The sequence below is a fragment of the Trachypithecus francoisi genome, unplaced genomic scaffold (genome assembly GCF_009764315.1).
Source record: "Trachypithecus francoisi isolate TF-2019V2 unplaced genomic scaffold, Tfra_2.0 Lachesis_group16, whole genome shotgun sequence".
NCBI lineage: Eukaryota > Metazoa > Chordata > Mammalia > Primates > Cercopithecidae > Trachypithecus > Trachypithecus francoisi.
Window position 1 is genome coordinate 52,486,947 of NW_022681461.1, and position 23,764 is coordinate 52,510,710.

The following is a 23,764-nucleotide window of genomic DNA, read 5'->3' on the forward strand; positions in this document are numbered from 1 at the left end:
TGGCCTAATACATAGTTTATCCTGAAAAATATTTCATTTATTTTCACTTCAGTAGAATGTCTATTCTGTTGTTGGGTAGAATGTTCTATAGATGTTTGTTAGGTCTGGTTGGTTTATACTGTTCCTCAAATCTATTTCTTTATTGATCTTCTGTTTAGTTGTTTTGCCTATTAGTGAAAGCAGGATATCAAAGTATCCAACAATTATTTTGATTGTCTATTTCTTCCTTCATTTGGTTAGTTTTTGCCTTATATTTTTTGATGCACTGTTGTTACTTTTTATTAGTAGTTGTTAGATGTATATACATTGATAATAGTTATGTATCTTGCTAGATTAAAACTTTTATTGTAAGAAGTTTCTCTTTATCTCTGATAACTTTATCTTTTGTATTAAGGTCCATTTTGTCTGATATTAGTATAGCTACCCCAGTTTTGCTGTGTTGCTGCTGGTCTAATGTACTTTTTTCTGTTCTCTTAGTATTTTCTTTTTATTTTTTTAAGACAGGATATCACTCTGTTGTCCAGGCTGGAGTGCAGTAGCACAGTCACGGCTCACTGTAGCCTTGACCTCTCCAGCTCAAATAATCCTCCCACCTCAGCCTCCCAAGTAGTTGAGACTACAGCCATGCACCACCATGCTCAGCTAATTTTTGTATGTATTGTAGAGATGGAATGTTGCCATGTTGCCCAGGCTCATCTTGAACTCCTGAGCTCAAGCAGTCTGCCCACCTTGGCCTCCAAAAATGCTGGGATTACAGGTAAAAGCCACTGCACCGTCCCCATCCTCTTACTTTCAGTCTATTTGTGTTTTTGAATCTAGCATGCTTCTCCTGTAAATGGCATATAGTTAGATCATGTTTTTTAATCTAGTGGGATAATTTCTTCCTTTCAATTGGGTTAGTTCTCATTTAATTTGATTCTTGATAGTGCCAGATTTATGCCTGTCATTTTATTTTTCCTTTTCTATAGGCCTCATATCTTTTTGTGTCATTTAGCTTCATTAATGATTTTCTCACTTTGTGAGTTACTGATTTTTAGTGGTTTCTCCAATGTTTACCATATACATTTTAATTTATCAGAATCAGTTTCGGATTCTGCTAGTTTAACATCCTTAATACATAGAAGTATTACTTCTATATAACTCTATTCCCATTTCCCCTTTTTGGTATTATTATTGTGCATGTTATATCTTTTAATGTTACATGCCAACAATATATTATATATTATTACTTTATCACCTATCATTATTTCTTATCCCATTATAGCTTTACTGTGACCAATTTCTTCTGTACTGCTATTGGCAAATATATTGCTCACATATTACATTTCCATGTGCTATAAGCCCAACGATACATTTTATATGTATTATTTTATGCAATTGTGTTTTAAAAATCTTTTAAGGAAAGAAATAGAAAAAATATGTCATTATGGTGTCTTCTATAATTACCTCATTACTCTTACCAGTGCTGTTTGTTTCTGTGAATTGAATAGCTATCTAAGGCCATTTAGTTTCAGACTGAAGAATCCCCTTTAATTTTATTGTAAGTCAGGTGTGCTAGCAACAAATTCTCTCAGGTTTCGTTTTGTTTTGTTTTGTTTGTTTGTTTGTTTTGGACACTGTTTATTTTACCTCCATTTGGGAATGATAATTTTGCTAGATATAGGATTCTTGGTTGACAATTTATGTTTCACTGATAACTTTGAATATTTTATCTTCCTGCCACCTGGTCTCCACTGGTTATGGGGTGAGATTTCAGTCATGAAGGTCATTGGCATTAGTTATGCATTATTTTTATTTTGCTGCTTTCAACATTTTTGCTTTGGCTATGACTTTCAGCATTTTTATTATGGTGGATCTGTTTGTGGGTATCTGCATTTTATACTACTTAGAGTATGTTGAGCTTTCTGGATGTGTAAGTTATAGTTTTTAATAAATTTGGGAATTTTCAGTCATTACATTTTTTAAATTTTTATTTCTTTTTCTCCTCTTCTTCTGGTATTCCCATTATAAACATTTGGTATGCTTAATGTTCTGCATAACTCTTTGTATTTTTCTTCATTATTTTTTGTCTCTGTTTAGGCTTACATAATCTCTATCAATCTGTCTTTGAGTTTGGTAATTCTTTGCTTTCTTTAAATCTAGTATTAAGCACCTCTAATGCATTTCTTAAAAAATTTCAGTTATTGCACTTTTTATTTTATTTATTTATTTTTTGAAACAAGGTCTCATTCTGCTGCCCGAGCTGGAGTTCAGTGGTGAGATCTCAGCTCACTGCAACCTCTGCCTCCTGGATCAAGGGGTCCTCCCACCTCAGACTCCTGAGTAGCTGAGACTATAGGCACATGCCACACATCCAGTAATTTCCTCTTTCTTTCCTTTTTTCTTTTTGTTTTATTTTCTTTCTTTTCTTTTTTTTTCTTTTTTTTTTTTGTAGAAACGGAGTTTTGCCATGTTGCACAGGCTGGCCTCGAACTCCTGGGCTCAAGCGATCTGTAGACCTTGGCCTTCCAAAGCGCTGGAGTTACAAGCATGTATCACTACACCTGGACTACTGCAATTGTTAACTTCTCATTTCTATTTTTCTTTTTAAAAACTTCCTGTCTCTTTGTTGATATTCGTTAATCAGTGCAGCATTGCCATCATATGTCCTTTTATTTCTTTAATCATGCTTTCCTGTAGTTCTGCGAACACATTTATAATGGTTACTTTGCAAGTATTTTCTCTAAATCTGACATCTTCCCATGCTCACAGGCAGTGTCTGTTGCTTTCCATCTACCCTGTCCCCTACCAATATATGGATCTTTGCTGTTTCTTTGCATGTCTCAACTTATTTTTGGAAATTATATTTTAGATAATATATTGTAGTAATTCTGAGTATTCTTCCCCTCCTTTCTGGTCTTGTTATTGTTATTTGCTTGTTTATTTGTGTAGTAAGTGGTTGGATTATTTTACTAAAATGTGTTCTCCCCGACTTCTAATGTTGGACCTCTGATGTTGCTCTTCAGGGAGGCACAGGGATAACAATAGTGCTTATAGAATTCTCTTCCACTCTTTTCCAGACTACATATCCAGATATTAAACTCCACTTATTTTCAGTTGAGTTTTTGTTTTTCAGCAATACTTTGGACATACATTCCTTTACGAACTAATTAAATTAAATTTTAGCTCCTTCAGTGGGTAGGATAGTTTCTGCAGTCGCTGTTCACATATTTGTTCTGATCTCTGGAAGACTTCTCCCAGTTTTCTTATTTCTAGGTTCTCTCTGATAGGATAGCCAGTCTATCCTGTAGTTTAGGCTGTATTTTCATTAGATCCATGAATCTCTCCTCACCACAATCTTCATTGCTCTTGAGAATGCCTTTCGGTTTAAATTTCTCCATGTTCTGGTGCAAATGAAGTCAGTTCTTTTGAAAATAAATGAGGATCCATCTGTTTTCCAGTTTGCTGACAAAATCTCTGAGCCAAGGTCTTAAGCTGACAGTGGCAGACACTTCTCTGAGTCATGACACTTCTGTTCTTGAAGCTGAGTGCTTGGTGGAAGGGATGTAGATAGCTTAGAGATGGAAATGGAGAATATAGAGGAGCAAGGAGGAACCCTGTGGTACTGCATTAGAATTACAACTCTCAGAGTAAACATCATACACACAGACATACACACACACCCTCTTACATATAACAAATGGTCCATTTGGGGGATTTTTCTGGCTTTTCTTTTGTTTCAGAAGCTTTAGTAAGAAGAGCTTCTATGTAGTTTTCATCATTGGGCCAATGATATGTATGGCTGGCTTACTTAATAAATTTTACATTAAACCAGAGACAAATGTTCATCCTCTCAGCAAGCAAGTCGACTTTTCTTTGCCATAAGGATGTATACAAATGTATTTCCTTACATGCACAGACAGCCAGATTAAAAAAGAAAACATTAAATGCATTAAACTCTTAGCTCTAAGAGGGTACAAACTGCATCTTCTTCCGTCAACTTTTAGAGATCAATTGAGTATAATTTCAAAGTTAGATATAAGTTTAATCTTGGAGAAGTTATAATACTTTCTGGAGATGAAATTTGCTTTTAGTGTAGGACTAATGATTTACATGAATCCTGATTTGACATGTATTTTTCACTACAGTGATGAACCATTCACACTATATGTGGTAGAAAGCAGTGAAAAAATGGAAAGTAAATTACATTAAAATGAAGGGTTTAAAAAAATCTGTGGTGGATGTAGCTTTAACCTATTGTCCTTGTGTGAAAAATGAAGGTTACCACTTCTTTCTTTTAGAGAAATTTTCAAATACTTGAGAGAGAAGGAGGGAGAGAGAGAGAGAGAGATAGAGAGAAAGAGAGAGTCATGAGCCAAGCACATTTTTTTTTTTGTTTAAATTGTTTGAGGTAATACAGGGAACTTTAAAAAATTGAACAGCTTGATTTTTTTTTGTCTGATACAGATTATGTAAAATAGGTGCTTCAAAATGATATATGATACATAATGAATATTATTTATATTATTCCTCAATTTTAAATAGCAAATAATCCACATAGTATGTTAATTACATAGAAAATGTAAACATACCGCATTTGTCCTTCAGTTTATTAATATTCAAATATCTCTGTATGTCAAAAACAGTTGAGTAACAATAATTATTTTTAACACTTACCATGTTTATTGCTTGGAGAAATTACCTTACTCCCTAATCATATTCCAGAAATATTTTGAGTTTAGATTTGGAGAAGCAAATTTCTGTCCCAGGGAAGACTTTAGAGCTTCTGATGTATGAGAGAAGAAAATCAAAGTTGTTCAATGGTATTTCCATCATTAAACCTTTAAAAATGTCAGTCAAAATCCAGTTATTATTTCTGAAGCCAAAAAAACACAGTATGGCAAATTCCCCATAGTACATATTCTAAACTTTGCCATTCAGGTGGAACTGTTTGAACACCCACATTTTGTGCTTCACTTCCTTCCTTTTCCTGAGTTCATTCCCTTTTACTTCTATTGGTAGCACTTAAACTGATCCTCCCTGCTTTTAATAATTCACCATGTAAATAAAATAACATCAAAGAATCCCAGACTTAATACACTCCATTCCAGCATGGGCTCCCACAGGTTGATCTGAAGGAGACTGAAGAATTAATCACCCAGGATAGAAGCCTCAGGCTTTTCATATGTTTAACACTCAAGTCACTTTCACAAAAAATGCTCTCCTTCCCTTTTGTTTTTGCGTTTAGTTTTCTAAACACTGTCATTCTGTTTCTGCTTCAGCTCCAGATCCACAGGATGTCTTGGCACCAAACACATGTAAAACAGATAAACACCTTCTTGCACACTCTAACAAGTGCAGCAATTAGTCTCTGAGCACAGCTTGCTCTCCACCATGGCAACTCATTTGGTGCTGTTTGTTATCATAGGAAAACAACTTTGAATCAGCAACATTTGTTTGATTCCCCAGTTTTCACCCCTGTTGGCATGGTGGCTTCTGTATATCCTTTTCATATCATAAGTTCTGCACCTCTGAGAAATGAACTGCACCCAGGATACAGCACTTGACTCTTGTATGTCACCTTGTCACATTCTCTTGGAACTTTCATCTCTGGGTGATCTTCACTCCATATGGGCTGGAATAACTACTGCCATGGTGTGAATTATAGATAATTTCAGTCCGGACATTTTTTTTCCTTTTGTTACATAATAGTAGAAACTTAAAATAGCATTAATAATCCTTGTTATATGTTTATAAACAGCCTATATTCCAAGATGGAAAATGTTATTTGTTATGTACTCAAGGTGGTATATTTAGTAGGTGAGAGAACACTTTTCTTCTGTTTTCTTGATGCCACAGAGAGGCTAAAGGCAAGTCCTTATATGGTGTTTATTTTATGTATTACCTTACCTTCCCTAATTATTTTATTTCAGAAGTACTGGATTTTTGAAGAGAGTATATGGGGTAAAATATGTTGAAATTTGTCTTCTATCCTGAAGCATGGTAAAGGAAGTTATGAGTAAGAGTGCCTGTTTTCATCAGTGATATATAATAAACCATATTTTCTTGTGTAAATTAGTATTATTGTTATTGGTGGCAAATTCATATGGGTCTGCAGTAACCTCAGTTCTTGCCTCCTCGGAAGAAATAATTTGACCAAGAAGGGCATAAGACAGAAGGACAGACCAAGGCAAATTTTAGAGCAGGAGTGAAAGTTTATTAAAAAGCTTCAGAGCATTGGGAGGCCGAGGCGGGTGGATCACCTGAGATTGGGAGTTCGAGACCAGCCTGACCAACATGGAGAAATTCCATCTCTACTAATACAAAATTAGCCGTGCCTGGTGGCACATGCCTGTAATCCCAGCTACTGGGGAGGCTGAGGAAGGAGAATCTCTTGAACCTGGAAAGTGGAGGTTGCAGTGAGCCAAGATTGTGCCATTGCACTCCAGCCTGTGCAACAAGAGTGAAACTCCATCTCCACAACAAAAACAAAAACAAAAAAACCCTTCAGAAGAGGAATGAAAGGAAGTAAAGTTCACTTGGAAGAGGGCCAGGCAGAGGTTTGAGAGATCAAGTGTGCAGTTTGACCTTTTGACTTGGGGTTTTATACTGTGGCATACCTCTGGGGTCTTGCATTATTTCTCCCCTGATTCTTGTAGTGTGAGCTGTATGCACTTGCAGTGGCCTGCCAGCACTTGGGAAGGGAGTATGTGCAGTGTGTTTACTGGAGTTTTACGCATGTTCACTTGAGACATTCTTCCCTAGTGTTCCTAGAGGAGTTTATATAACAGCTGACCTCTGCCATTTTGCCTCTTAATGCACATGCTTGAGCCCACTTGCCCAACTTCTGAGATCTTATTTGGATGCTGCTGATCACCAGTTTCAGGTTTTTTCTGTCTATTGGGAGACTGCCTTTCCCTGGTTCCAGCTGCTACCAATTATTATTTTAGAGCGGCCTTTCAGCAACTGCATAACCATCACTTGATGGTCGCCTAACATTCCCAGTGGGGATGGGAGGGGGGCCTCTCCTTCTCTGCTCATGCTTGACTAGTTACTTACTGTAATATTGTTTGGAAATTGAATCAGGCGTTTCAAGTGACGATAAAAATTGCCATTGAGCTTTGTTTCAGGGTACCAACTTCCGTCATTTCTCAGCATTGTAAGTCAACTTTCCTAGGTCCTTTCTTTAGTAGTACAAGGTACAAATAAATAAACTTAAATTGTCACTCAGTTCTGGTCTCAGCTCTGTGGCTAAGTGTGTGACTTTAGCTAAGCTGACTAACATCTCTGGAATTGAGCACATCGTTCGTTAAACAAAATGGTTATACTAAGTGGTTTTCTAATGCCTTTTACAGTTCTAAAATTCCACAGTTTTTATTCCTACTGAGTAATTCTTGCACTTGACATATTTGATTGTAAGTGATATTACAAGGAACTCTGCTTGATTATTTGGTGTAAATTATGAAGAAAGTTGACTCTTAATACTTTTATAAAAAATTATACTTTAAGTTCTGGGGCACATGTGCAGAACGTGCAGGTTTGGTACGTAGGTATACACGTGCCATAGTGGTTTGCTGCACCCATCAACCTATCATCTACATTAGGTATTTCTCCTAATACTCTCCCTCCCCTAGATCCCACCCCCTGACTGACCCCAGTGTGTGATGTTCCCCTCCCTGTGTCCATGTGTTCCCATCGATCAACTCTCACTTATGAGTGAGAACATGTGGTTTTTTGTTTTCTGTTCCTGTGTTAGTTTGCTAAGAAGGATGGTTTCGAGCTTCATCCATGTCCCTACAAAGGACAAAAACTCATACTTTTTTATGGCTACAAAGTATTCCATGGCATATATGAGCCACATTTTCTTTATCCAGTCTATCATTGATGGGCATCTGGCTTGGTTCCGAGTCCTTGCTATTGTGAACAGTGCCACAATAAACATACGTGTGCATGTGTCTTTATAGTGGAATGATTTATAATCCTTTGGGTATATACTCAGTAATGGAATTGCTGGGTCAAATGGTATTTCTGGTTCTAAATCCTTGAGGAATTGCCACACTGTCTTCCACAATGATTGAACTAATTTACAATCCCACCAACACTGTAAAAGCATTCCTATTTCTCCACATCCTCTCCAGCATCTGTTGTTTCCTGACTTTTTAATGATCACCATTCTAACTGGCATGAGATGGTATCTCATTGTGGTTTTGATTTGCATTTCTCTAATGACCAGTGATGATGAGCATTTTTTCATATGTTTGTTGGCTGCATACATGTCTTCTTTTGAGAAGTGTCTGTTCATATCCTTCACCCACTTTTTGATGGGGTTTTTTTTTTCTTGTAAATTTGTTTAAGTTCTTTGTAGATCTGGATATTAGCCAGATGTTTTGTCAAATGGATAGATTACAAAAATTTAATCCCATTCTGTAGGTTGCCAGTTAACTCTGATGATAGTTTCTTTTGCTGTGCAGCAGCTCTTTAGTTTAATCAGATCCCATTTGTCAAATCTGGTTTTGTTGCCATTGCTTTTGGTGTTTTAGTCATGAAGTCTTTACCCATGCCTATGTCCTGAATGGTGTTGCCTAGGTTTTCTTCTAGGTTTTTATGGTTTTAGGTCTTATGTGTAAGTCTTTAATCCATCTTGAGTTAAGTTTTTGTATAAGATGTGAAAAAGTGATCCAGTTTCAGTTTTCTACATATGTCTAGCAAGTTTTCCCAACGCCATATATTAAATAGGGAATCGTTCCCTCATTGCTTGTTTTTGTCAGCTTTGTCAAAGATCAGATGGTTGCAGATGTGTGGCAATATTTCTGAGGCCTCTGTTCTGTTCCATTGGTCTATATATCTGTTTTGGTACCAGTACCATGCTATTTTGGTTACTGTAGCCTTATAGTATAGTTTGAAGTTAGGTAGCATGAGACCTCCAGCTTTGTTCTTTTTGCTTATGATTGTCTTGGCTATATAGGGTTTTTTGGTTCCATATGACATTTAAAGTAGTTTTTCTAATTCTATGAAGAAAGTCAATGATAGCTTGATGGGGATAGCACTGAATCTATAAACTACTTTCGACAGTGTGGCCATTTTCACAATATTAATTCTTCCTATCCATGAATATGGAATGTTTTTCCATTTGTTTGTGTCTTCTCTTATTTCTTTGAGTCATAGTTTGTAGTTCTCCTTGAAGAGGTCCTTCAAATACCTTGTAAGTTTTATTCCTAGGTATTTTATTCTCTTTTTAGCAATTGTGAATGGGAGTTCACTCATGATTTGGCCCTCTGTTTGTCTGTTATTGGTGTATAGGAATACTTGTGATTTTTGCACATTGATTTTGTATGCTAAGACTTTGCGGAAGTTGCTTATCAGCTTAAGGACATTTTGGGCTGAGACAATGGGGCTTTCTAAATATATAATCATATCATCTGCAAGCAGAGACAGTTTGACTTCCTCTCTTCCTATTTGAATGCCCTTTATTGCATTCTCTTTCCTGATTGTCGCGGCCAGAACTTCCTACACTATGTTGAATAGGTGTAGTGAGAGAGGGCATCCTTGTTTTGTGCCAGTTTTCAAAGGGAATGCTTCCAGCTTTTGCCCATTCAGTATGATATTGGCTGTGGGTTTGTCATAAACAGCTCTTATTATTTTGAGATACGGTCCACCAATACCTAGTTTATTGACTGTGTTTAGCATGAAGGAGTGTTGCATTTTATCGAAGGCCTTTTCTGCATCTAATTGAGATAATCATGTGGCTTTTGTAATTGGTTCTGGTTATGTGATGGATTATGTTTACTGATTTGCATATGTTGATCCAGCCTTGCATCCCAGGGATGAAGGTGACTTGATTGTGGTAGATAAGCTTTTTGATGTGCTGCTAAATTTGGTTTGCCAGTATTTTACTGAGGATTTCCTCCTTGATGTTCATCAGGGATATTAACCTGAAATTTCTTTCTTTCTTTCTTTTTTTTTTTTTTTTTTTGAGATGGAATCTCTCTCAGTTGCCTAGGGTGGAGTGCAATGGCATGGTCTTGACTTAGTGCAACCTCCGCCTCCCCGGTTCAAGCGATTCTCCTCCCTCAGTCTCCCAAGTAGCTGGGACTATAGGCACATGCTACCATGCTCAGCTATTTTTTTGTATTGTTAGTAGATATGGGGTTTCACCGTGTTAGTCAGGTTGCCTTCGATCTCCTGATCTCATGAACCACCCACCTCAGCCTCCCAAAGTGCTGGGATTACAGGTGTGCACCACTGTGCCTGGCTGAAATTTTCTGTTTTTGTTGTCTATCTGCCAGGTTTTGGTATCAGGATGATGCTGGCCTCATAAAGTGAGTTAGGGAGGAGTTGCTCTTTTTCTGTTGTTTGGAATAGTTTCTGAAGGAGTAGCACCAGCTCCTCTTTGTACCTCTGGTAGAATTCAGCTGTGAATCTGTCAGGTCCTGGGCTTTTTTTGGTTGGTAGGCTGTTAATTACTGCCTCAATTTCAGAACTTGTTATTGGTCTATTCAGGGATTGGACTCCCTCTTGATTTTGTCTTGGGAGCATGTATGTGTCCAGAAATTTATCCATTCCTTCTAGATTTTCTCGTTTATTTTTGTATGGGTGTTTATATTATTCTCTGATGGTAGTTTATATTTCTGGGGACCAATGGTGATACCCCTTTTATCATTTTTATTGTGTCTATTTGATTCTTCTCTCTTCTTTATTAGTCTGGCTAGTGGTCTATCTATTTTGTTAGTCTTTTAAAAAAAAACGGCTCCTGGATTCATTAATTTTTTGAAGAGTTTTTCTTGTTTCTATCTCCTTCAGTTCTGCTCTGATCTTAGTTATTTCTTGTCTTCTGCTAGCTTTTGAATTTGTTTGCTCTTACTTCTCTAGTTCTTTTAATTGTGATGTTAATGTGTCGATTTTAGATCTTTTCTGCTTTCTTCTGTGGGCATTTAGTGCTATAAATTTCCCTCTAAACACTGCTTTAGCTGCCAGATATTCTGGTATGTTGTGTCTTTGTTCTTATTGGTTTCAAAGAACTTACTTATTTCTGACTTAATTTCTTTATTTACTCAGTAATCATTCAGTAGCAGGTTGTTCAGTTTCCATGCATTTGTGCAGTATTGAGTGAGTTTCTTAATCCTAAGTTCTAATTTGATTGCACTGTGGTAGACTGTTTGTTATGATTTCCATTCTTTTGCATTTGGTGAGGAGTGTTTTACTTCCAATTATGTGGTCAATTCTGGAATAAGTGGATGTGTGCTGAGAACAACGTATATTCTGTTGATTTGGGGTAGAGAGTTCTGTAGATGTCTATTAGGTTTGCTTGTTCCAAAGTTGAGTTCAAGTCCTGTATATCCTTGTTAATTTTCTGTCTCATTGATCTGTCTAATATTAACAATGGGGAGTTGCATTCTCCCACTATTATTGTGTGGGAGTCTAAGTCTATTTTAGGTCTCTAAGAACTTGCTTTATGAATCTAGGTGCTCCTGTATTGGGTGCATATATATTTAGTATAGTTAGCTCTTCTTGCTTTCCTCAATCCCTTTACCATTATGTAATGCCCTTCTTTGTCTTTTTTGACCTTTGTTGGTTTAAAGTCTGTTTTATCAGAGACTAGGATTGCAACCCTGCTTTTTTTCGTTTCCATTTTCTTGGTAAAGTGTCCTCTATTCCTTTATTTTGAGCCTATGTGTGTCTTTGCACGTGATATGGGTCTCCTGAATACAGCACACTGACAGGTCTTGACTGTTTATCTAATTTGCCAGACTGTGTCTTTTAATTGGGGCATTTAGCCGGTTTTCATTTAAGGTTAATATTGTTATGTATGAATTTCATCTTGTCATTATCATGCTAGCTGGTTATTTTGCCCATTAGTTGAGGCAGTTTCTTCATAGTGTCAATGGTCTTTATAATTTGATATGTTTTTGCAGTAGCTGGTACTGGTTTTTTTCTTTCCATATTTAGTGTTTCCTTCTGGAGCTCTTGTAAGGCAGGCCTGGTGGTGACAAAAATCTCTCAGCATTTACTTGTCTGTAAAGTATTTTATTTATCCTTCACTTATGAAGCTTAGTTTGGCTGGATATGAAATTCTGGGTTGAAAATTCCTTTCTTTAAGAATGTTGAATATTGCCCCCCACTCTCTTCTGGCTTGTAGGGTTTCTGCAGAGAGATCTGCTATTAGTCTGATGGGCTTCCCTTTGTGGGTAACCCGACCTTTCTCTTGGGCTGCGCTTAACTTTTTTTTTTCCTTCATTTCAGCCTTGGTGAATCTGAGAATTGTGTGTCTTGGGATTGCTCTTCTCAAGGAGTATGGTTGTGGTGTTCTCTGTGTTTCCTGAATTTGAATGTTGGCCTGTCTTGTTAGGTTGGGGAAGCTCTCCTGGATAATATCCTGAAGAGTGTTTTCCAACTTGATTTCATTCTTTCTGTTACTTTCAGGTACACTAATGAAATGTAGGTTTGATCTTTCCCATAGTCCCATGTTTCTTAGAGGCTTTGTTCCTTTTCATTTTTTTCCCCCAATCTTGTCTTTACACTTTATTTCACTAAGTTGATTTTCAATCTGTGATATCCTTTCTTCCGCTTGATGGATTTGGCTGTTGATACTTGTGTATGCTTCACGAAATTCTCATGCTGTGTTTTTCAGCTCATCGGGTCATTTATGTTCTTCTCTGAACTGGTTATTCTAGTTAGCAGTTCCTCTAACCTTTTATCAAGGCTCTTAGCTTCCTTGCATTGGTTTAAACCATGCTCCTTTAGCTCAGAGGGGTTTGTTATTACCCACCTTCTGAAGCCTACTTCTGTCCTTTCATCAAACTCATCCTCCGTTCAGTTTTCTTCCCTTGCTGATGAGGAGTTGTGATCCTTTGGAGAAGAGGCATTCTGGTTTTTGGAATTTTCAGGCTTTTTGTGCTGGTTTTTCCTCATCTTTGTGAATTTATCTAACTTTGGTCTTTGATGTTGGTGACCTTCGGATGAGGTTTCTGTATGGGCGTCCTTTTTGTTGATGTTGATGCTATTCCTTTCTGTTTGTTAGTTTTCCTTCTAATAGGCCCCTCAGCTGCAGGTCTGCTGGAGTTTGCTGGAGGTCCACTCCAGACCCTTTTTGCCTGGGTATCACCAGCGAAGGCTGCAGAACAGCAAAGACTGTTGACTGTTGTTTCCTCTGGAAGCTTCATTCCAGAGGGGCACCTGCCAGATGCCAGCCAGAGCTTTCCTGTATGAGGTGTCTGTCAACTCCTGCTGGGAGGTATCTCCCACTCAGGAGGCACAGGGGTCAGGGACCAACTTGAAGAGGTAGTCTGTCCTTTCGCAGAGTTTGAGCGCTGTGCTGAGAGCTCTGCTGTCTTCAGAGCTGTTTAAGTCTGCTGAAGCGCCCATAGCTGCCCCTTCTCTGAGGTGCTCTGTCCCAGGGAGATGGGAGTGTTATCTATAAGCCCCTGACTGGGACTGCTGCCTTTCTTTCAGAGATGCCCTGCCCAGAAAGGAGGAATCTAGAGAGGTAGTCTGGCTATAGCAGCTTTGCAAAGCTGTGGTGGGCTCCGCCCAGTCCAAACTTCCTGGCAGCTTTGTTTACACTGTGAAGGGAAAACTGCCTACTCAAACCTCAGTAAAGGCAGACACCCCTCCCTCCACCAATCTCGAGTGTCCCAGATCTACTTCAGAATGCTGTGCTGGCAGCGAGAATTTCAAGCCAGTAGATCTTAGCTTGCTGGGCTCTGTGGGGATGGGATCCACTGAGCTAGAACACTTGGCTCCCTGGCTTTGGCCCCCTTTCCAGGGGAGTGAACAGTTCTGTCTCACTGGTGTTCCAGGCGCCACTGGGGTATGAAAAAACTCTTAGAGCTAGCTTAGTGTCTACCCAAATGGTCACCTGGTTTTGTGCTTGAAATCCAGGGTCCTGGTGGCCTAGGGGGCTGGCACTTTTAATAATGGTTTTATGTTCCGTTCTACCCTTTTATTTTCATAAGTAAATAAAGGAACAGTTTTTGATGAAGAGAATGAGAGAAAAGAATGCAAGAGTTTGGCAGGATGGCCATATTTACACTGATTGCTGTTTCAGTGTATTGCTCCAACCTTTTCCAATAACAAAATTATTAATAATTCATTGGAACCTTTCCCTTCATGAGTAATTAGTCAAGCAGCACTGAAGAAGATTCTAAGGGAAAGATGTTCATAGACCAAGAAGACAAGAGTGTAAATATGATTATGATTATTTTATTTTGGAAAGTGGCAACGCATACTACTTCTTTCCACCAATCAGATGCCAACAATGGCAACGCTGATGATTTGTCTAGGCTGTGGTCATCTATTTACACTTTTACATTCAATAAAATTGTGCAGTTACTATGGCAACTGGAAGTCTATAGGGTCTGTTTCAAAACCTGTTCCTGGCAGTTTATGTGCATAAATCTTCTACATACTGATATGAGGTTCTAGTGCTGTGTTTTGTTAATTAGTATTTTCCTTGCATCTCAGATGTTGTTGTATTTTATAAACTATGAAGTAAAAAAGAAATTGGCTGAAGAAACAATTTCTCTTGAGAAGCTAACCTAGGTGCTTTAGAAATGTTTGGCTTACTGTTGTGTAAACGAAGCACAGAACTTCTTATTTCAGAAATCTTACATAAACATTAATACTAATTTCTTTTACAAAGTAGGGCAAATATTTGGATCTTTTGCAATTCAGGTTCCTAAGCAGTTTAATAATTATTTCTCTCATATGGAAGGCAGAAAAACAAATCCTAGTTTCCAAAGAAGAATATGTAGCAATGAAATGTGTTTTTCTTCTTAACATTTACACAAAAAGCATTACACTGATAGTTCTGTGAAATGATAAACTCTTCTGGTAAAAGTAAACTGCATCATTGTTGCCCTAGAAATAAAAGGCAGTAGCGAAACAGCTTTACTAACACTTAGGATCAATACAGCATAAATGAATTAAACTTTCTTAATAGACTGCTGTATATTTTACAATCTCTTATAATAATATTCAATACTTTATCAAACAAATACTTGAACTGTGTTGAGGAAGTGTGTGGTTGGTGTGGGTCAGTGTGGTCTCTTCATAAATACAAGTCTTTAGCGTGAGACAGACCTGGGTTTGAAAACTGGTTTTGCTTCTTGCTAAGTATATCAGCTTGGCCGTTCAGAACATCTATTATCTTATCTGAAAAATGCAAATAGGAATATATATATATATATTCCTAAATCTACCCTATATATATATATATATATAGGGTAGATTTTCTGCATAGACAAATAGTTTAAGTTGTAAAATGTATGTAACATAAAATATTTTGAGTAACCCCCATACTGTTTTTCATAGCAATTGTGTCATTTTACATTCCTCTCAGTCCTACTTGAGAGTTCCAATTTGTCCATATGATTACCAATAACACTTGTTATTGTTTCTTAAAAAAAATTATACTAGCCATTGTAAAGGTTGTGAAGTGATGTCTCGTAGTTTTGACTTGCATTCCTCTGATGATTAATGATACCATCTTTTCACATGCTATTGGCCATTTGTATATCCTCTTTGGAGAATGCCTATTCATGTCTGTCATGGGATAAATTGTGTCCCCTTAAAAATCATGTATTAAAGCCTGAATAGCTCAAAATGTAACCATATTTGGAGATAATGTCTTGAAAGATGTAATTCCATAAAAATGAGATCATTAGGGTGGCCCCTGATCCGATATGACTGCTGTCTAATAAGAGGGAATTTGAACCCAGGTGTGCACACACAGTAAAGACAATGTGAAGACAAAGGGAGAATATGACCATCTATAAGCCAAGGAGAGTGGCCTTGGAAGAAACCTACCTTGCCATACCTTGCTGTCAGACTTGTAGCCTCCAGAACAGTGAGAAATTTTTGTTGCTTAAGCCACCCAGTCTGTCGTACTTTGTTAATGGCATCTCTGTCAAATTAATACGTCTTCATTTATTTTTAAATAAAGTTTTTGTTGTTGAGTTGTAGAAGACCTTCATATATTCTGTATATTAACCCCTTTATCAGTATATGATTTGCAGATATTTTCTCTCATTTCATGTATATACATCAAATTTTTCAAAATATATAAAATATCTGGCTCATAGATAATACACAAAAAATGATAGCTGTTGTCAATGAGTGCACATTTATTACATTTTTAAAGTCTTATTTTTCTTTATGTGTTTGGCTTTTCATTGAAAAAATATACTTCAAAGAAAGAACGTTTTAATATAATGGAGTTTGTTCATATCAATAGAAAATGTATAATTGTCTACTTGCAAATGACTTAGTACAAATGAAGTTGGTCAAACACAGTATCTGCAAACATTAGTTTCAAAGAAAATGCCAAGCCAAAAAGAAGAAACATTTTAGATATCAGATCAGATATATGGACAAAACTGACCGGGTAGCATACAGCCTATGTGAGTCAATATAGTGCAGAAAAAGTTTTAATATGGCTCAAATCCTCTGAATTGATGATGTAAACATTTCAATAGATAAAGTCTAAAGTAGACAACATTAATATGTTGATTAGAGGGGGAAAATGCCAAATTATATGTATAACATCAAAATATATACCATTTTTTCCTACAGAGAATTGCAAGTACAAAAGCTTGTAAATTAGACTGAAATTTAGTGGTTTGTATGAGCATTTTTTTTGGCAGGGGGATGTGATTAACTGGTCAAAGAAATTGAAGGTAAATGCTATTTTGCAAAGAAAACCAAAATTAGGGCAAAACAAAAACATAAAGCTCAAAGAAGACAAGCAAAAGCTTCCCTGTTCATATTTTAAACTGCAAGTTTTTCCCTAGGTGAGTAAAGTGGGCAAATTTTTTTGGGATTAGGTAGTAAGATTTCATTTTAAGAAGTGTTTTCTTATATGCATTTACTTATAAATAGCAGCAATTATTTAAAATTTTTTTTCTTGTCATATAAGTGGATCTGTTTTAGTTTTGTCATTTGAAATTAGAAATTTAATAGAAAAATTTTGAGAAAAAAGTAAGAAATAGATAAAAGAGTAAAATAAAAAACCCAGAACTTTCACTTGGCAACAATTCATCTATGATTTACTAAAAATCTGAGTAACCTATTTATTTGAAACAAATCATCCTACACCTAGTATCTTGAAACAGTAGCAATCAGGTGTTTTCCCACAAATCTCCAACTGAATATGTCTTTGTGCAGAGGATGGCTTATGCTGTATGAAGCATCAGCTGAAATTGCTTGATTGGGAAGCTAAAGGGTTTTCTTTCAAAATGACTCACTCACATGGCTTGGAAGTTGGTGTAGACTGCTGGTTGCTAACTCAGTCAAGGTTGGGGACTAGGAACCCTGTGTCTTCTGTATGTGTGCCTCTCTGCAGACTCATGAGTTCCCTTACCACACAGTGGCTAGATTTTAAGAGCGCGCATGGCATTTTTTAGCCTTTACTAATCAAAAATCATACAGCTGCATTTCCACCATATGATGTTGACTGAGATAATCACAAAAGACTACCTGGGTTGAAAGAGAGGATTATAAACTCCTCCTTTTCATGGGGAGTGGAAATCTTCAAGAACAGTGTGTGGAACCCAGTGATGTCGTAAACATCTTCAGAAAATACATTTCCTATGCTCCACACAATTTAGATTCCTTCCATATGCCAAATGCATTCATCGATTCCCCAAGAACTCTAAATTTCTTATCCCATTGTGGTATGAACTTCAGTCTCAGAGTCCAAGATCTTGATACTTAAACCAGAGATAGCACAATTCCTTGGGAATTGATATGATTTGAATTTGTGTTCCTGCCCAAATCTCGTGTTGAGTTGTAATCCCCATTGTTAGAGGAGAGGCCTGATAGGAGGTGGTTGGATCATGGGGCAGATTTCCCCCTTGCTGTTCTCATGATAGTGAGTTCTCACGAGGTCTGATTGTTTAAAGTTGTGTAGCACCTCCCCCTTTGCTCTCTTCCTCCTGCTCCAGTCATGTAAGATATGATTGCTTCCCCTTCTGCCATGATTGAAAGTTTCCTGAAGCCTCCCCAGCCATGCTTCCTGTACAGCCTATGAAACTGTGAGACAACTAAACCCCTTCTTATAAATTACGCAGTTTCAGGTATTTTTTTATAGCAGTGTGAGAATGGAGTAATACAGGAACATTCTCTTGAGTATATTTCTTCTTGATCTGAAGATCTTTGAACTAAACATACAGTATATTCTCTCTTTTAACACATGTGATAACTGCTCTAGACACTCTTGTTCAAAAGCAGGAAAATGGAAGGCTCACAACAGGTCCATACCAGCTCTGTTTAAGCTGGATCCATATTACCAAAATATCTGTGTATTAGTTAGTTCTCATGCTGCTGTAAGGACATACCCAAGACTGGGTAATTTATAAAGAAAGAGATTTAATTAACTCACTCTGCAGGGCTGTGGAGGCCTCAGGAAACTCACAATCATGGCGGAAGGGGAAGCAAACATGTCCTTCATCACAAGGTGGCAGGAGAGAGAAGAATGAGAGTCAAGCAAAGGGGAAAGTCCTTTATAAAACTATCAGATCTCATGAGACCTATTTCCTAACATGAGAACAGTGTGGGGGAAACCTCCCCAATGATTCAGTTACCTCCTGCCGGGTCCCTCCCTCCACATGTGCGGATTATGGGAACTATAATTCAAGGTGAGATTTGTGTGGGGACACAGCCAAACCATATCACTCTAATTAGGGCTGACTCATTCTTTGGAGGTTGTTCTGTGTGACTCTTTGTTCTGCCCTCTAGGTACTTTGTTCCACCATTTGTATTATCCTTTTTTATTTTCTTTTGGAAAAATGAGTTTCAACTTAATAGTCTTCTAAGCCTGCTTCCTGCCTATAATGTTTAACATCCAAAAACCGATTTTCATTTTGAACTTTCTCTGTATCGTGTTGTCCAAATTGGTGGTGCTTCTGCCAGATCAATTCTCTTAAAAAACGTGGGTTTTCTATAACTCTTTCTAAGGTTCACTCTATTAGACAAAAACTACTCCCACCCATCTTTTTTAGATAAGTCTTTCTCTCCCTTGGGCTTTCTGTCAGGCGGCTGTGGGATAATGCTGTTAAGATTCTTAGAATACCTGTTATTTAATGAATATGAGCCAGTAACCATGTCCTTAAGATACATAAAGGGGCTTTTGTTTATCTGAATGCTGCTATGTGACAGTATCTTAACAAAGTATATTACAGTCCCTCCTGATATTCAATCTTTGGTTTGAGGCCCTTTCTTAATTTGAGAAAAATTCACTGTTGGGAGAGCTTGTGGATAAGAAACAGTTTCATTTTCTAATCCAGCATGTCCTGACTCCTTTATATTTTGATATTTAACAGTTTATTCTTTAATTTATCTCCTTCCTCTGGAATTTTATCATAGGCAGCAGAAAGAATCCAGGTAGTACTTTCAATATTCTGCAATAGCTAGATTATTCAGTTCAACAGATTGTTGAATATTTCCTATTTTCCACATTACTGTGGACATTGTGAAGGTTTCTGTAAAGGGTTCATTTCCTCTTAGTTCCCTTGATATTTTTTCCACTTCCTTTTAGGCCCTTACAAATAACATCCCTGAAGTTGAAGCCTTTTAAGCTTTCACTAGCAGTGTTCTTGAGGCCCCTCAAACTTCTGCTCACTAACTGGTTCCGAAACCATTGGCACATATTTGAACTTTTATTATGGCAGCATCTCATCTCTGGTATCAAAATATTAATACTTCTCTTTTGCTAAGCAGCAAACCAGAATAAAACTTGGTGGCTTTAAAATATTACAGTAATTAATTTTGTTCATTAATTTAAAAATTGGGCAAGTGTCTGTATGGAAAGATCTTTTCTGTTACATATAGCATCAGCTGCGATGACTCATTTGGGGTTGGAGAATTCATGGTGGCTCATTCGTAAAGCTGGCAAGTTGATGCTGGCTTAATTCAACAAATAACATTTGCCCAACAGTTTTTTCATATACATATGTCATAATACTGGTAATAATAGAAAACAGTGATAAGAGTTTGCCTTTTGATAGAGGCCACACACAACTCATCTCATTGAATCTTAAGATCTGTAAGGTAGGAGATACTCTTCTCAGTTTATATATAAGAAAATTGCATGTTAGAGAGGTAAATAATTTTTCTCTAATCATGTAACTACTTAGGGTAGAGTTGGGATTTGAAAGGAAACAGTTTGACTCCAGAGAATGTTCTCTTAACTGCTGTGCTAAACTGTTTTCTATTTGTATGGACCAAAGTCTTGAACCAATGCCAAGTGCAAATTAGACTGTACTTGCTTTATTACAATTTTATTTCTTGCCAAAAAAGATAATTGATTTATATTTCTCTCTTAGACGTGAAATGGTCTCAGTTGACAGTGAATTTTAACTCATCTTTACTTCATAATAAAAAAAAGGTGTGAAATAAACAAGACAATTTGGAATGCTAAGAGGGGAGTGACCAGAGAGAAGGGTGAATTTGGGAGCACAGAAGACAGTATCATTCTCGTCTTCCTTTACATTCACTACAAGCTGAAAAGTATTTCTTAACTACTTGCTATGTGTCTATAATCAGCCTCCTGGATGCTGTGAGGGATGTAAAGAACTAAAGTTTAAAATGTCAGCAGAGATGCTGTTTACACCAAAAATAATTAGTTCACAATTTAAGACAGTATAAATCAGATGACTCATGCTGGATTAGAATTTTCACGTTGCCACTAACTAGTTATGTGGTTCTGCACACATTTCTTAATTTCTCTAATCTTCAGTTTTCTCACGTGTAAAATAGCATGTGGGATATTAATAGCAGCTAGCTTTTATGACTGAAGTAAGAATAAAATAAAATTATGCACACAAGTCTTTTAACTTGAGGTCTGGTATATGGAAGGCGTGGAAGAAATTTTAAGCATTGTTATTTATATTCAAATACTTCAATGCATACTCTCTGAGAGGTCAGAAATGAAAACCATCAATCAATATTGGCTTGAATATGATGAAAAGTTTCATAGAGATGGTCCTTGAAAAAAATGTTGATAGCTGGCATTGGAAGGAGATATTTTACGGTCATAGAATTGCATGTTCTCACTTATTTGTGAGATCTAAAAATCAAAATAATTGAACTCATGGAGATAGAGAGCAGAGGATGATTACCAGAGGCTGGGAATGGTAGTGAGAAGGTAGAGGGGACGTGGGGATGATTAATGGGTAAAAAAAAAAAAAGATAGAAAGAATGAATAAGGCTTATGTCTGATAGTGCAACAGGGTGACTGTAGTTAATAAAAATGTAACTGTAAATTTTAAAATAACTAAGTGAATATAATTGGATTGTTTATAATACAAAGGATAAATACTTGAGGGGATGGATACCTAATTTTACATGAACTGGTTATTATGCATTCTATGCCTGCATCAAAACATCTCACGTATCCCATAAATATATACACATACCTATTATGTACCTACAAAAATTAAAATAAAAAAACTCAAAAAAGTAGGAGTTAACATGATGTGGGGTGATGGCATTGGATTCTTAGCAGTGCTATTCTGAATGATTCTTCTAGGCCGTTCTTGTCTTTGTGAGAGAAGAGACTGGGCTGTCTTTCTGCAATGTTGTGGGTTTTTTCTATTTTTATTTATACAAGGGATAAATCAATCTAATGGTTGGAGTTATTTAGTTGGGCTACTTGTTATTTTAGATTTGTGTGGGTCAGGATTTAATGAGGTATATGTTTTGTTGCATACTGTAAATATTTCAGCCTGTTTGTACAGTTCTTTAGAACTGTTTGATTTACGTATGCCTAAGTCATATATGAGAAATGTATCTCATTAAGATATTTTAACATGTGGTAAATTAGTTGTGTGAGAAATATGATTGAATTTCTTTCTATCTGTGAGGGAATTCAGTATACTAATTGTTGAGTCCATTGCTGACATGCGTTAACCTCTTTAGTTTGTTCTTGTCTGTGTGCACTTTCAGGTTGCATATTCAATGATAGAAGGTCTGTTGTGCGCTAAGTGTGTTTACCAGATTGTATCATATATAATAAGTCCATTATCCACACACTTATGGAAATTGGTAGAGCAGCTAGTGAACCATGTCTCTTTGGTTAGTACAAAGACTTAGAATCTAGAAAAAAAAACAAGTTTAAAGAAAGTTATAGCTTGAGATAGGTTTGATAAATGAGTGACTTATTATACATGTACAGATTATTTATTTATTTATTTATTTGAGACGGAGTCTCTCTTGCCCAGGCTGGAGTGCAGTGGCGCAATTTCGGCTCACTGCAAGCTACCCCCCACTCCGCCCCCCCGCACCGGTTCACACCATTCTGCCTCAGCTCCTGAGTAGCTGGGACTACAGGCGCCTGCCACCACGACCGGTTAATTTTTTTTTTTTTTTTGTATTTTTAGTAGAGATGGGGTTTCACTGTGTTAGCCAGGATGGTCTCAATCTCCTGATCTCATGATCCGCCCACCTCGGCCCCACAAAGTGCTGGGATTACAGGCGTGAGCCACTGCACACAGCCCAGATTTTTTTTTTAAAGTGTATTTGGCATTAGTTTTTGAGCTTTGATTCATGGTCAATTTAATACAGATTTTTAGTGATATTGTTAAAAACATAAGATGAGAGTAAAAGGAAATCTTCATCCATTATAAAGATTAATCTTGAAATATAACAGCGATAATTTTATATCATTATTATAATAGTGATAGTGAAGTGACAATGAAATAAAAAATTATCATGTGATTTTTATCACATTATCATAGTGATGAAGCTGTAGCCCAAAGTCAAAGTATTATATTTATTACAAAATTATAGTCATATATGTCATAGATGATGTATATAGATGAATGTAAAATTTTTGTAACTTTAAAATTTTGTGAGTCTTAGTCTGTGGACATTTATTAACTTATTCAGAATGGAAAGTAAAATTGTATTCAGAAATATTGAGTAAATTCTGAGTAGGAATAAAATCTCTTAAATTCAGGGGTTATAAATATAAAAATTTTAAGTATGGTAAATTGATTATTTTATTCTAGGAGGCAGAAAAATTAAATTCTACTGCTTTGTTTTTGTTTTGCTAGTGTATTGCCTTTACTACTTCTGATAAGGTTTTGAAAAAATAGGCTAATCATTTTGGAATAACTTTCAGAAATATTTGCTACTTCTGATTTTTTTTGAAAAAATAGGCTATTTATTTTGATTAGTATGCTTAGTTTCTTAGAAGTAAAACACATTTAATTATTTTGATTAAAGTTACATTGGTTTTATCATATCACTGACATCTTTTGAAATTTGGCATCATAAATTCATCTTCTCAAGATAAATAGAAAGTAGTAGAGCATTTATTGTCATTAGAAATTCTTTCTGTGAACATGTGTGTGATTGTGCTCTAGCTAAGGTCAATCCTGGAGAATGCTACTCAATTCTATATTCTCTTCGTTGTAGTTACTCCAAATAGAGAGAAAAGCCATAGTCTGGGTTTCAATCCACTTTTCTCTCTAAGACATTAAAATCCCTGAGAACTAATTTTAAAGAAATAGGTGATTCAGTAGTCAGTAGCACTAAAGATATCTGTCCCCAAATCGACTTGTCTGAAATGATATGAAAAAGCAAACTCCATCTGGAGTTCAATCACACTTTCCCATATGGTTAATCACCAGCTGCTTATGAAAGGGAGTGTTGTCAAGGCTGGTAGGCCTGAAATTAGCTGTGCAGCTGCATTTTGGCTTATAGGCAAACCCTGTAACAAGATGAGAATATATGCAGGCAAAGATAGATATGTATTCCTTTTTATTCCAATGCTGAAAGTGCTGTATTA